The sequence below is a fragment of the Oncorhynchus keta genome, unplaced genomic scaffold (assembly GCF_023373465.1).
Source record: "Oncorhynchus keta strain PuntledgeMale-10-30-2019 unplaced genomic scaffold, Oket_V2 Un_contig_9417_pilon_pilon, whole genome shotgun sequence".
Classification (NCBI taxonomy): domain Eukaryota; kingdom Metazoa; phylum Chordata; class Actinopteri; order Salmoniformes; family Salmonidae; genus Oncorhynchus; species Oncorhynchus keta.
In genome coordinates, this window is record NW_026290530.1 from 105,913 (window position 1) to 120,000 (window position 14,088).

Consider the following 14,088-nt stretch of genomic DNA (forward strand, 5'->3'; position numbering starts at 1 on the left):
AAAAAATGTTCTCGTTTTAAACGGGATATTTTGTCACGACAAGATGCTCGACTATGCATATAATTGATATGCATATTCAAGCATCAAAATATCTTGTTTAAAACGGGAACGTTTTTCATCCAAAAATGTTAATAGCGCCCCCTAATGCATAACTGGTAAAGGAAAGGGAAACTGGTTACCTAAGGGAATGGCCTGTATGGTAAAGCTATTCACGGAAGCAGGAAAGCCAGATAATAACAGTTGTATGGATTTACACTATTTATATCCACATGTTCCTCTGAAATCTAGGCTTCCTCCTTTCACAGTGGCAAGAGGAGATTATTACTGTCTGGCCCGGTATAGTGCTTATGGGAAATATGTGGGGTAAGTCAGTACCTGCAATGTGACAGAGAATATTACTACTGATGGGGTGATGAGTAATCTGGCAGACTGGTTGAGTTCTGGGGATTTCAGTAAGATAAGGAGGCCCAGGGCTGATATCTGGTGGTTGTGTGGGGGAATGACGTTATGGCTGATTTTACCTGCTAATTGGACAGGGGTATGTGCACTGGTACATTTGGGAATACCTTTCACACTCATTCGACACCATGACATGAAGTTGGCTAAACGGGAGAAACAAAGTATTCCGTCTGGGTCTTTTGATGATAGAATTTATATTGACAACATTGGGGTTCCACGAGGGGTGCCAGACGAGTTCAAGGCTAGAAATCAGATCTGGGCAGGATTAGAGTCAAGTATTTTTTTGGTGGTCCACTGTTACGGATACAGTTATCCTGTGTGTGTGTATCCTGTGTGTGTTTCTTTTCTCTCCTTCTCCCCTCACAGGTGAAAACCATCACTCCCCAATCAGTCAACAATCAATCATCAATCAGAAGACACACCTCCTCCTACTTCCTATCCTATCACAGTTCCTTCCCCATGGTTTAAAAACCCCATCATTTGTTTGTTCTAGAGCTCAATCTCTAGCTCAATCTCTCTGTAAATGCCATGTCTGTAGGTCTCTGTGTTTCACTCTCGCTTTGTGTCTTAACCTCTCTTAACCTGTGAGTATTGTTTTTGGTTATGGTGTTTGTTTGTTGCTGGTGGGAAAAGGGGGAAACCAAGACAAGTTGCCCATGGGCATACACTATCCGTAGGTGAACTTTGTTAAATACACTAGTTAGAACTGGGCAGACCACCCACTGTATTTTTGGTTAGTTAGTTAGCTGTTGTTAAAGTAGGCTAGTCTAGTAGGCTAGCTATGGGGTGTGTTTTTGTATATTTATTGTTTCTTTTCTTGGGTCCAGCTCAGCCCCTTTTCCTGCTCCCCCATTACCGTGTGTTTATAAATAAACCTAGAGTTAAGACGGTAGATTTCTGTTGTCGTGGTTATTTCGTGCACAATTTTACTTTGTCACAATAATAATTTGCATGAGTTATGTTACGGGTCTCATTACCATCCCCCCTAGACTGTCGGGCCAAAAGGGATTCGTAACATCCACTCTCAATAAGAATGTGGATTGGATCAATTATATCTATTATAATCAACAGCGCTTCATCAATTATACTAGAGATGCAATAAAAGGATTAGCAGAACAGATCGAAGCGACCAGCCTAATGGCTTGGCAGAATAGAATCGTGCTAGATGTATTATTAGCAGAAAAGGGTGTGGTTTGCGTGCTACTCGGGTCGATGTGCTGTACATTCATCCCAAATAATACAGCTCCGGATGGATCGGTGACCAAGGCCTTGGTTGGTTTAAACACCCTAGTTCAAGAGTTGGCAGTGAACTCAGGGGGTCGATACTTCTCTGACTAATTGGGTTGACAGTGTGTTTGGAAGATGGAAAAATGTTATAATTATTGTGTTATGGGCTACCTTCACCTGTGTGACTGTGTTAGTTTTGTGCGAATGTGTTTTGATTCCGTGCGGGAAAGTTCTCATTTCTAGGACTCTGGAGAAATCAATGACACTTCAGATGTGAAATATGGACCCTATGGATCTAAGCTCTGACCAGTGGAATGATGAATACAGGACCCCAGGTCCAGTGGAGAAATCAATGACACTTCAGATGGTGAAGTATGGACCCTATGGATCTAAGCTCTCCAGTGGAATGATGAGGACCCCAGGTCCAGTGGAGGAATCAATGACACTTCAGATTTATGGACCCTATGGATCTAAGCTTGACAAGTGGAATGATGAATACAGGACCCCAGGTCCAGTGGAGAAATCAATGACACTTCAGTTTATGGACCCTATGGATCTTCTGACCAGTGGAATGATGAATACAGGACCCCAGGTCCAGTGGAGAAATCAATGACACTTCAGATGGTGAAGTATGGACCCTATGGATCTAAGCTTGACCAGTGGAATGATGAATACAGGAGGTCCAGTGGAGAAATCAATGACACTTCAGATGTGAAATATGGACCCTATGGATCTAAGCTCTGACCAGTGGAATGATGAATACAGGACCCCAGGTCCAGTGGAGGAATCAATGACACTTCAGATGGTGAAGTATGGACCCTATGGATCTAAGCTCTGACCAGTGGAATGATGAATTCCTGGACCCCAGGTCCAGTGGAGGAATCCGGATCTTTTAATTATGTTGACGAGACGATATTTGATGTTTTGAGATTTAGGTTCATTTATTTCAATGTATGGACTGTTTTGAAATGACGATTGTAATGAAAATCCTGATAAGAAGTGTTCTGATTCTGATGTAGGTTAAAACAGTCACGTGCGTTGATCGTGTGTACATACGTGTATTGGTTTGTCTTATTCCTAGGATATCATTGACATTTCCTTTTAGTGTTTAATGATGGTATGAATTGTTTTGTCATTTTTAGGGTGGATTGTTAGAATTATTATAAATAAATGAATAAACAATATCCCCATTTCAAATAGAATTGTAACTAAGTAAACTTATACTCTGTTTTATTATATCTGATTAACAATATGAGTTCATAAGGAGGGATTGTGAGACACTGACAAGGAGTAATTAAAGTTAATGAACACCATTCCAACTAGGAAGAAACTAATGGGTTGTGGACTGTGTAAACACATAAGGTAGTTAACCTGTGGTTGAACCTACGGAACTGATCTCTGGGGTTTTTAGATATGACAGTGAGTGCATTCCTAGGTTTTCTGTTAATTAGAACTGCCAGCTCAGTGGTGATCGATAATGTTGAGGGGTCAAAAGTTACCTGGGATGTGTTAGTAAGTTAGAAGGAACTTTTCACCTCACTTTGTCCCTGTCAAGAGGAGGGGATTCTGTTAAAACAATGAAATTACGTCATGTTTTGTATATAAACTGTTGCTCGTGGTAACGTGGCAGCGCGCTCCGGGAATAAATTCTGTTACCTATTATTGAAAAGACTGGTCTCCGTCTATTTTATGTAAACAAGAATCTTACAAATTCTCATAAAATAGATGAAGGGTTTTCAATTAATGAAAACACATTGGCATCATTAAATTACAGTAATAGTTTTACACAGTAATAATATATATCAGCCTCAGTCTCAGTGAAATCAGTAGAACTGCTAGGTTTTACACAGTAATACTATATATCTGCCTCACTCTCAGTGAAATCAGTAGTACTGCTAGGTTTTACACAGTCAAATGTAACAAATATATATCTGCCTGAAAGGTAGTACTGGAATGGTTTTAGTGGAATGGTGATGGAATGGTGATGGAATGGTGATGGAATGGTGGTGGAATAATGATGGAATGGTAAACAGAATGGTTTTAGTGGAATGGTAAACAGAATGGAAATAGAATGGTTTTAAACAGAATGGTAATGGAATGGTGAAACAGTAGTACTGAAGGTGATGGAATAATAATATCTGCCTCATTCTAGTGAAATGGTGCTAGGTTTTATACAGGAATGGTAAATTCTCATGGAAATAGTAGTGGAATTTTATGGACAGTAATGGTATATATCTGCCCCACTCTCATGGTCAGATAGGTTTTACACAGTAGGAATGGTAGTCTCAGTGAAATGGTAGTGGAATGGTAGGTTTTACACAGTAATGGTATGGAATCTGATGGAATCTCAGTGAAATCAGTAGTACTGTTAGGTTTTACACAGAATGGTAATGGAATCTGCCTCACTCTCAGGAAATGGTAGTGGAATGGTTTTATACAGTAATAATATATATCTGTCTCACTCTCAGAGAATGGTAGTGGAATGGTAGGTTTTACACAGAATGGTAGTGGAATGGTGATGGAATGGTTTTAACAGTAATAATATATTTATGGAATGGTAGTGGAATCTTATCCAGAATGATACAAATATATGGAATGGTGATGGAATGGTAGTACTGAATGGTTTTACACAGTAATGGAATGGTGATCTGGAATGGTAGTGGAATGGTAGACTGGAATGGTAGTACATGGTAATAATATAATCTGCCTCATCAGTGAATCAGTAGAATGCTAGGTTTTGAACAGAATGGTAGTGGAATGGTGATGGAATGGTAGTAATGGTACGTTTTACACAGTAATAATATATATCTGGAATGGTGTGAAATGGTAGTACTGAATGGTTTTATACAGTAATAATATATATCTGCCTCACTCTCACAGAAATTTAGTAGAATGTTAGGTTTTACACAGTAATAATATATATCTGTCTCACTCTCAGAGAAATCAGTAGTAATGCTAGGTTTTACACAGTAATAATGTAACTGCTAGATGGAAACAGTAGAACTGCTATTTTACACAGTAATAATATATATATCTGCCTCACTCTCAGTGAAATCAGTAGACTGCTAGGACAGAAGTATATATCTTCCTCACTCTCAGGAGACAATAACCATGGTTTTCCCTGCTCTATGCCTGGGCTGATGGCAGGAGGACTGAAGTATGTGCAACCTGAATACAGATGGTTTTCCCTGCTCTCTGCCTAACTGCTAGATGGAGACTGAAGTACAGACTGAAGATGGTTTTCCCTGCTCTATAACTGCTAGATGGAGGACTTACAACTGTTTTACACCTGACAGATGGATGTTATGCCTGGGCTCTCTGCATTACAACTGCTAGATGGAACCTGAATAAGACAGAGATTTTCCCTCTGTAACTGCTAGATGGAGACTGACAGGAGGTACAGACAGAGATGTTTTCAGGTGCAACCTGAATAACCATGGTTTTCCCTGCTCTATGCCTGGGCTGAGGCAGGAGGTGCATTACAACTGTTTTCAGGTGCAACCTGAATAACCATGGTTTTCCCTGCTCTATGCCTGGGCTGAGGCAGGAGGTACATTACAACTGTTTTCAGAGTGCAACCTGAATAACCAGGTTTTCCTGCTCTATGCCTGGGCTGAGACAGGAGTACATTACAACTGTTTTCAGGGTTTGAAGAGGCATGGTTTTCCCTGCTCTATGCCTAGACTCTCAGGAGTTGCATTACAACTGTTTTCAGATGCAGGGAATAACCATGGGGTGCCTGGGCTGAGGCAGGAGGTGCATTACAAGTTTTCAGGTGCAACCTGAATAACCAGGTTTTAGGCTCTCAGGCAGAGGTGCATTACAACTGTTTTCACATGTCAACCTGGTTTGAGAGGCAGGTTTATGGTCCCCCTAGACTCTCAGGAGTTACATTACAACAGGTCAGGAGGGTTTGAAGGCATGGTTTTATGCCTAGACTCTGAGGCAGGAGTTACATTACACAGTTTTCAGGGAGGGTTTGAGAGGCAGGTTTATTCCCCCTAGACTCTGAGGCAGGAGTTACATTACAACAGTTTTCAGGTCCAACCTGAATAGGCAGGTTTTTTCCCTGCTCTAGGAGCCTGGGCACAGGTCAGGAGGGTTTGAGAGGCAGGTTTATGGTTCCCCCTAGACTCTCAGCTCTGCTCTATGCCTGGGCTGAGGCAGTGGTGTGGATACAACTTTGTTTGAGTGCTGAATAACAACAGTCACCTGGGCTGAGACAGGGAGGTAGGAGTACCTTTTCAGGTAAAACTTTAATGTCATGGTTTTAAAACCAAGATGGCTGCTTTTTTCATTACAACCTGAATAAACAGTTTTCCCTGCTCTATGCCTGGGCAATCAGACAGGAGGTCCATTTAACTGTTTTGTCCATTCCCTTTTTGTGATTATTCTGATTAAAGCTCAAACGTTAATCTTTTAACCTTGATTAAATAAAACAAATCATTTTGCCAGGCTACACATCATCAAATATACTGAGACAAATTACAGATAGTAGCCTTAGCAAAATAGAAGTCAATTGATTGAACATGAAATGCACCCAATCCAGTACTCAACTGATAAAGGATGTGATTCTTTGTTCAGGGATCCTGAGTATAACGTGGTTTTCCTGCTCTATGGAGCTGAGGCAGATACAGTACAACTGTTTTCAGGTGCAACCTGAATATGCATTTCCCTGCTCTATGCCTGGGCTGAGGCAGGAGGTACATTACAACTGTTTTCAGGTGCAACCTGAATAACCATGGTTTTCCCTGCTCTATGCCTGGGCTGAGGCAGGAGGTACATTACAACTGTTTTCAGATGCAACCTGAATAACCATGGTTTTCCCTGCTCTATGCCTGGGCTGAGGCAGGAGGTACATTACAACTGTTTTCAGGTGCAACCTGAATAACCATGGTTTTCCCTGCTCTATGCCTGGGCTGAGGCAGGAGGTACATTACAACTGTTTTCAGGTGCAACCTGAATAACCATGGTTTTCCCTGCTCTATGCCTGGGCTGAGGCAGGAGGTACATTACAACTGTTTTCAGGTGCAACCTGAATAACCATGGTTTTCCCTGCTCTATGCCTGGGCTGAGGCAGGAGGTACATTACAACTGTTTTCAGGTGCAACCTGAATAACCATGGTTTTCCCTGCTCTATGCCTGGGCTGAGGCAGGAGGTACATTACAACTGTTTTCAGGTGCAACCTGAATAACCATGGTTTTCCCTGCTCTATGCCTGGGCTGAGGCAGGAGGTACATTACAACTGTTTTCAGGTGCAACCTGAATAACCATGGTTTTCCCTGCTCTATGCCTGGGCTGAGGCAGGAGGTACATTACAACTGTTTTCAGGTGCAACCTGAATAACGATGGTTTTGGGAAAGAGATTTAACGATGCTCCTATGAAGGTTAACTTTGCCTTAATATGCGGTTGGGAAACTGGTCCCAGATCAGTTCACAGAACATTATATTATTCATTAAATGTGTTTATGTGACCTTCATTTAACTGGTCCCAGATCAGTTCACAGAACATTATATTATTCATTAAATGTGTTTATGTGACCTTCATTTAACTGGTCCCAGATCAGTTCACAGAACATTATATTATTTATTAAATGTGTTTATGTGATCTTCATTTAACTGGTCCCAGATCAGACACAGAACAAATTATTCATTAAATGTGTTTACGTGACCTTCAAACCTGGTCCCAGATCAGGGCCAAACCTTATATTATTTATTAAACCTGGTTTATGTGACCTTCATTTAACTGGTCAGATAAGAACAAACCTTCGACGCTGGGCCAAACCTCCGACGACGCTGGGCCAAACCTGGACGACGCTGGGCCAAACCTGGACGACGCTGGGCCAAACCTGGACGACGCTGGGCCAAACCTGGACGACACTGGGCCAAACCTGGACGACACTGGGCCAAACCTGGACGACACTGGGCCAAACCTGGACGACGCTGGGCCAAACCTGGACGACGCTGGGCCAAACCTGGATGCCGCTGGGCCAAACCTGGATGACACTGGGCCAAATTGTGCGCTGCCCTATGAGACTCCCAATCACAGCCAGATGTGATACAGCCTGGAATCAAACCAGGGTCTGTAGTGACACCTCTATCACTGTGATGCACTGTCTCAGACCACTGTGATACAGCCTGGAATCAAACCAGGGTCTGTAGTGACACCTCTATCACTGTGATGCAGTGCCTTAGACCACTGTGATACAGCCTGGAATCAAACCAGGGTCTGTAGTGACACCTCTATCACTGTGATGCAGTGCCTTAGACCACTGTGATACAGCCTGGAATCAAACCAGGGTCTGTAGCGACACCTCTATCACTGTGATGCAGTGCCTTAGACCACTGTGATACAGCCTGGAATCAAACCAGGGTCTGTAGTGACACCTCTATCACTGTGATGCAGTGCCTTAGACCGTTGCGCCACTGAGAAGCCCATTATAGGCCCTACCAGTAGGTAGGAAGGTTCTTAACGATGAACTGAGCTTTAAGATGCTGTCGGGAAAACGGTCTCAGATCAGTTCTAATAACGTTGCAGCAGGACAGAGCATGTAGCCTCGGCCTGATAACTGATCAGAGCTCAAACCTACTCTGACTATTGAATGTCTGATGACGACCTAACTTTGTTCCCCCCTCTTTCTTCAGCAAGCTTTGTTCTGCCTTTATCTAGGCTGGTAGTGATGGAGAGATGAAACCTGGGTTCTATCAGGTGGTCTATATATATATATATATATATAGTGGCAGTAGTAGTGGCTGGTAGTGATAGAGAGATGAGACCTGGGTTCTATCAGGTGGTCTATATATATATATAGTGGCAGTAGTAGTGGCTAGTAGTGATAGAGAGATGAAACCTGGGTTCTATCAGGTGGTCTATATATATATATAGTGGCAGTAGTAGTGGCTAGTAGTGATAGAGAGATGAGACCTGGGTTCTATCTATGTATATATAGGTGGTCTGGTAGTGATAGAGAGATATATATAGGTGGTCTATATATATATAGTGGCAGTAGTAGTGGCTAGTAGTGATGGAGAGATGAGACCTGGGTTCTATCAGGTGGTCTATATATATATATATATATATATATATATATATATATATATATATATATATATATATATATATATATATATAGTGGCAGTAGTAGTGGCTAGTAGTGATAGAGAGATGAGACCTGGGTTCTATCAGGTGGTATATATATATATATATATATAGTGGCAGTAGTAGTGGCTATATATATATAGCTAGTAGTGATAGAGAGATGAGACCTGGGTTCTATCAGGTGGTCTATATATATATATAGTGTAGTAGTGGCTAGTAGTGATAGAGAGATGAAACCTGGGTTCTATCAGGTGGTCTATATGTGGCAGTAGTAGTGGCTGGTAGTGATAGAGAGATGAAACCTGGGTTCTATCAGGTGGTCTATGTATATATAGTGGCAGTAGTAGTGGCTAGTAGTGATAGAGAGATGAGACCTGGGTTCTATCAGGTGGTCTATATATATATATATATATATATATATATATATAGTGGCAGTAGTAGTGGCTAGTAGTGATAGAGAGATGAGACCTGGGTTCTATCAGGTATATATATATATATATATATATATATATAGTGGCAGTAGTAGTGGCTAGTAGTGATAGAGAGATGAGACCTGGGTTCTATCAGGTGGTCTATATATATATATATATATAGTGGCAGTAGTAGTGGCTAGTAGTGATAGAGAGATGAGACCTGGGTTCTATCAGGTGGTCTATATATATATATATATATAGTGGCAGTAGTAGTGGCTAGTAGTGATAGAGAGATGAGACCTGGGTTCTATCAGGTGGTCTATATATATATATAGTGGCAGTAGTAGTGGCTAGTAGTGATGGAGAGATGAGACCTGGGTTCTATCAGGTGGTCTATATATATATATATAGTGGCAGTAGTAGTGGCTGGTAGTGATAGAGAGATGAAACCTGGGTTCTATCAGGTGGTCTATATATATATATATAGTGGCAGTAGTAGTGGCTAGTAGTGATAGAGAGATGAGACCTGGGTTCTATCAGGTGGTCTATATATATATATAGTAGCAGTAGTAGTGGCTAGTAATGATAGAGAGATGAAACCTGGGTTCTATCAGGTGGTCTATATATATATAATAGTAGCAGTAGTAGTGGCTAGTAATGATAGAGAGATGAAACCTGGGTTCTATCAGGTGGTCTATATATATATATAGTAGCAGTAGTAGTGGCTAGTAATGATAGAGAGATGAAACCTGGGTTCTATCATGTGGTCTATATATATATATAGTAGCAGTAGTAGTGGCTAGTAATGATAGAGAGATGAAACCTGGGTTCTATCAGGTGGTCTATATATATATATAGTAGCAGTAGTAGTGGCTAGTAATGATAGAGAGATGAAACCTGGGTTCTATCAGGTGGTCTATATATATATATAGTGGCAGTAGTAGTGGCTAGTAGTGATAGAGAGATGAAACCTGGGTTCTATCAGGTGGTCTATATACTGTATATAGTGGCAGTAGTAGTGGCTGGTAGTGATAGAGAGATGAGACCTGGGTTCTATCAGGTGGTCTATATATATATATAGTGGCAGTAGTAGTGGCTAGTAGTGATAGAGAGATGAAACCTGGGTTCTATCAGGTGGTCTATATATATAGTGTCAGTAGTAGATGGGGGGTGTATATGGAAGTATGTTGGCCTACAGGACACTGTGTGTGTATTTGAGCTCCCAGACAGGATTGTAGTGAGGCACAGATCTGGGAAAGGGTACCAAAATAATTATGCAGCATTGAAGGTCCATATCAGAACATTAGTGGCCTCCATCATTCTGTATATCAGTATATTAGACCTCAAGACTCTTCCTCTCACTGTATATCAGTATATTAGTGGAGAAGAGCCTTCTCTCTCACTCACTGTACCCGTATATGGGAGTGGAGAACCTTCCAGATAGGACAACCTCTCTCAGCACTCCACAATCAGGCCTTTATGGTATATTAGACTGGAGCCTCTCTCCTCACATGTATATCAGTATATTAGAGGCACCTCTCTCTCATGAGAAACAAGATTCTCTGGTCTTTTGAACTGTATATCAGTATATTAGACTGGTTTGCTAAGCAAACTGAATGCTCTCACACTGTATAACCTGGCACCATCCCTACGATATCAGTATGGTGACTGCAGCATCATCTCTCAGGATGTTTATCAGCTTAGGGACTGGGAGACTGTATATCAGTATATTAGAACAGAGCTCTCCTTGTATATGAAAACCTCTCCTCACTGTATATCAGTATATTAGACTGACTCTCTCTGACCTTCTGTATATCAAAGGACTCTCCCTCTCACTGTATATCAGTATATTAGACTGACAAGTCTCTCTCTCTTTCTCACTGTATATCAGCCAGAGCCCAGACTGGAACCCGTATATCAGTATATTAGAGACCTGAAAATAGCTCACTGTATATCAGTATATTAGACTCTCCCTCACCTGTATATCAGATATTGAGAGGATCTCTCTCTCACTGTATAAGTAATTAGACTCTCAAATCTCTCTTGTAGCCTCTACTCACTGTATATCAGTATATTAGACTGACTCTTCAACTCTCTCTCAGTTATCAGTATATTAGGTCTGAATACTCACTGTATATCAGTATATCTGACTCTTTTTTTCTCTCTCACATCATAAAATAAACTGTTTTTCTTTGTCTCTCACTGTATATCAGTATATTAGACTGAAAACACATTTAATCTCACTGTATATCAGTATATTAACTGTCTCTCTCTCTCTCAAACTCACTGTATATCAGTATATTAGACTGACTCTTTCTGAATGTTACTGTATATCAGTATATTAGACTCTCTCTCTCACTGTATATCAGTATATTAGTCTCTCTCTCTCTCTCTCACTGTATATCAGTATATTAGACTCTCTCTCTCTCTCTCTGTATATCAGTATATTAGACTCTCTCTCTCTCACTCACTGTATATCAGTATATTAGACTGACTCTCTCTCTCACTCACTGTATATCAGTATATTAGACTGACTCTCTCTCTCACTCACTGTATATCAGTATATTAGACTGACTCTCTCACTCACTCACTGTATATCAGTATATTAGACTGACTCTCTCACTCACTCACTGTATATCAGTGATATTGTTTTCATCTCTCTCTCACTTTATATCATCATATGGTGATTGACTCCAAACTCACCAGTGTTCACTGTATATCAGTATATTAGACTGACTCTCTCTCTCTGTATACTCACTGTATATCAGACTGACTGTGGGAGAATGTCTCACTGTATATCAGTATATTAGACTGACTGTCTCTCTCACTCACTCACTGTATATCAGTATATTAGACTGACTCTCTCTCTCTCTCTCACTGTATATCAGTATATTAGACTGACTCTCTCTCTCACTCACTGTATATCAGTATATTAGACTGATCTCTCTCTCTCACTCACTGTATATCAGTATATTAGACTGACTCTCTCTCTCTCTCTGTATATCAGTATATTAGACTGACTCTCTCTCTCTCACTCACTCACTGTATATCAGTATATTAGACTGACTCTCTCTCTCTCTCTCTCACTGTATATCAGATAGAAGACTGAGCTCTCTCTCTCTCACTGAGAGAGATAAGAGAGCAGAGCACTCACTGTATATCAGAAAAGACTCTCTCTCAGACTGAGTATATCAGTATATTAGACTGAGCAGCAGAGCAGAGAGAACAAAGGGCATAGAGGGCAGAAAACAGACTCTCTCTCTCTCTCTCACTCTCACACAGTAGAGCAGAGAGAGCAGAGAACAGAGTATAGAGCAGAGAGAGACAGAGAGAACAGAGAACAGAGAGAAGAGTATATCAGAGAAAGCAGAGGAAGTGAGACTCAGCAGAGAAGATATTAGAGCAGACTCTCTCTCTCAGAGAACAGAGACTGCAGAGAACAGATAGGAGAGCAGAGAGCATAGAGAGGGACTCACTGATAGACAGCAGATAACGAGAGCAGAGAAAAGCAAGAGAGCATCTCTCTGTGTGTGAGAGAGTGAAGAGAGTGGGGAAAAGAGATATCAGCATAGAGAGACAGAGAGTTGAGAGACTCACTGTATATCAGGCAGAAATCAGGCTGACTCTCTCACTCACTCACTGTATATCAGATATTAGAGAGAAGGCTGACTCACTCAGGGCAGAGAGCATTAGAGAGAGAGATAGATCAAAGAGAGCTCTCTCTCTCTCTCGGGTCTCTCTCTCTCAGCAGAGCAGAGAGCAGAGAGAACAAAGGGCAGGGAGAGAAGAAAACAGAGCAGAGAGCAAGAGAGAGCAGAGAACAGAGAGAGCAGAGAACATAGAGAAGAGAGAGCAGAGAGAGAGGGAGCAGAGAGAGACAGCAGATAATGAGAGCAGAAAGAGAGAGCAGAAGAGAGCACGGAGCAGAGAACAGAGAGAAGAGAGCAGAGAGAGCAGAGAGCAGAGAACAGAGAGAGAGAGAGCAGAGAGATTGAAGGGCAGAGGGACAGAGATAAGAGAGCAAAAGGGAGAGAGAGCAGAGAGAGAGCAGAGAGAGTGTGAGCAGAGAGCAGGCTGAGAGAGCAGAGAGAGAGCAGAGAGCAGAGAGAGTGAGAAGAGAGAGAGAGCTTAGAGGGCAGAGAGAGGGCAGGCAGAGAAGCAGAGAGGAAGAGCAGAGAGCAGAAGAGCAGATAAAATAGAGAGCAGCAGAGCAGAGAGAGAGAGAGAGAGAGCAGAGAGAAGAGAGAGCAGAGAGAGAAGAGAGAGCAGAGAGCAGAGAGAGAGAGCAGAGCAGAGGGAGAGAGAGAGAGAGAGCTGAGAGCAGAGAGACAGATCAGGGAGAGCAGAGGGAGAGAGAGAAAGCAGAGAGAGAGAGCAGAGAGATCAGAGGAAGTGAGAGAGCAGAGAACAGAGAGAAGAGAGAGCAGAGAGGGCAGAGAGAGAGAGCAGAGAGAGAGCAGAGAGAGAGGGAGCAGAGAGAGAGGGAGCAGAGAGAGAGCGAGCAGAGAGCAGAGAGAAGAGAGAGCAGAGAGCAAATATAACTCTGTTGCTATAGTGACCCTGCATCACAACACTCTGTTGCTATAGTGACCCTGCATCACAACACTCTGTTGCTATAGTGACCCTGCATCACAACACTACGTTGCTATAGTGAACCTGCATCACAACACTATGTTGCTATAGTAACTCTAATTGTACAATTTGTTTAATTCTATTCCACATATTTAATTGTTTTGTATTTCATTTCATTTTTGTTTCATGTTTCAACCAGTCGCAGGTTAACATCAACCTGACAGAGGAAACGTAAAATCAATAAACAAACTGTTTTCACAATTAACAAGCTTTTCTTGTTTCAAGTCTGTTTTATTATGAAAAGTACAATATATCCT

At 41.6% G+C, this 14,088-nt stretch overlaps 1 long non-coding RNA gene across 2 annotated transcripts; it reads right to left on the bottom strand.

The window, feature by feature from the left end:
• Nucleotides 1-9,295: 9,295 nt before the first annotated feature.
• LOC127927109 (uncharacterized) lies at nucleotides 9,296-10,234 on the bottom strand. Of its 2 annotated transcripts, none has more exons than XR_008126161.1 (3): nucleotides 10,097-10,234; nucleotides 9,650-9,725; nucleotides 9,296-9,419 (listed from the first exon to the last, which is right to left on the bottom strand). It is a non-coding gene; the product is annotated as an uncharacterized LOC127927109 (long non-coding RNA). The 2 variants fall into 2 exon arrangements; XR_008126160.1 differs by having other exon boundaries at nucleotides 9,296-9,499.
• Nucleotides 10,235-14,088: the final 3,854 nt, after the last annotated feature.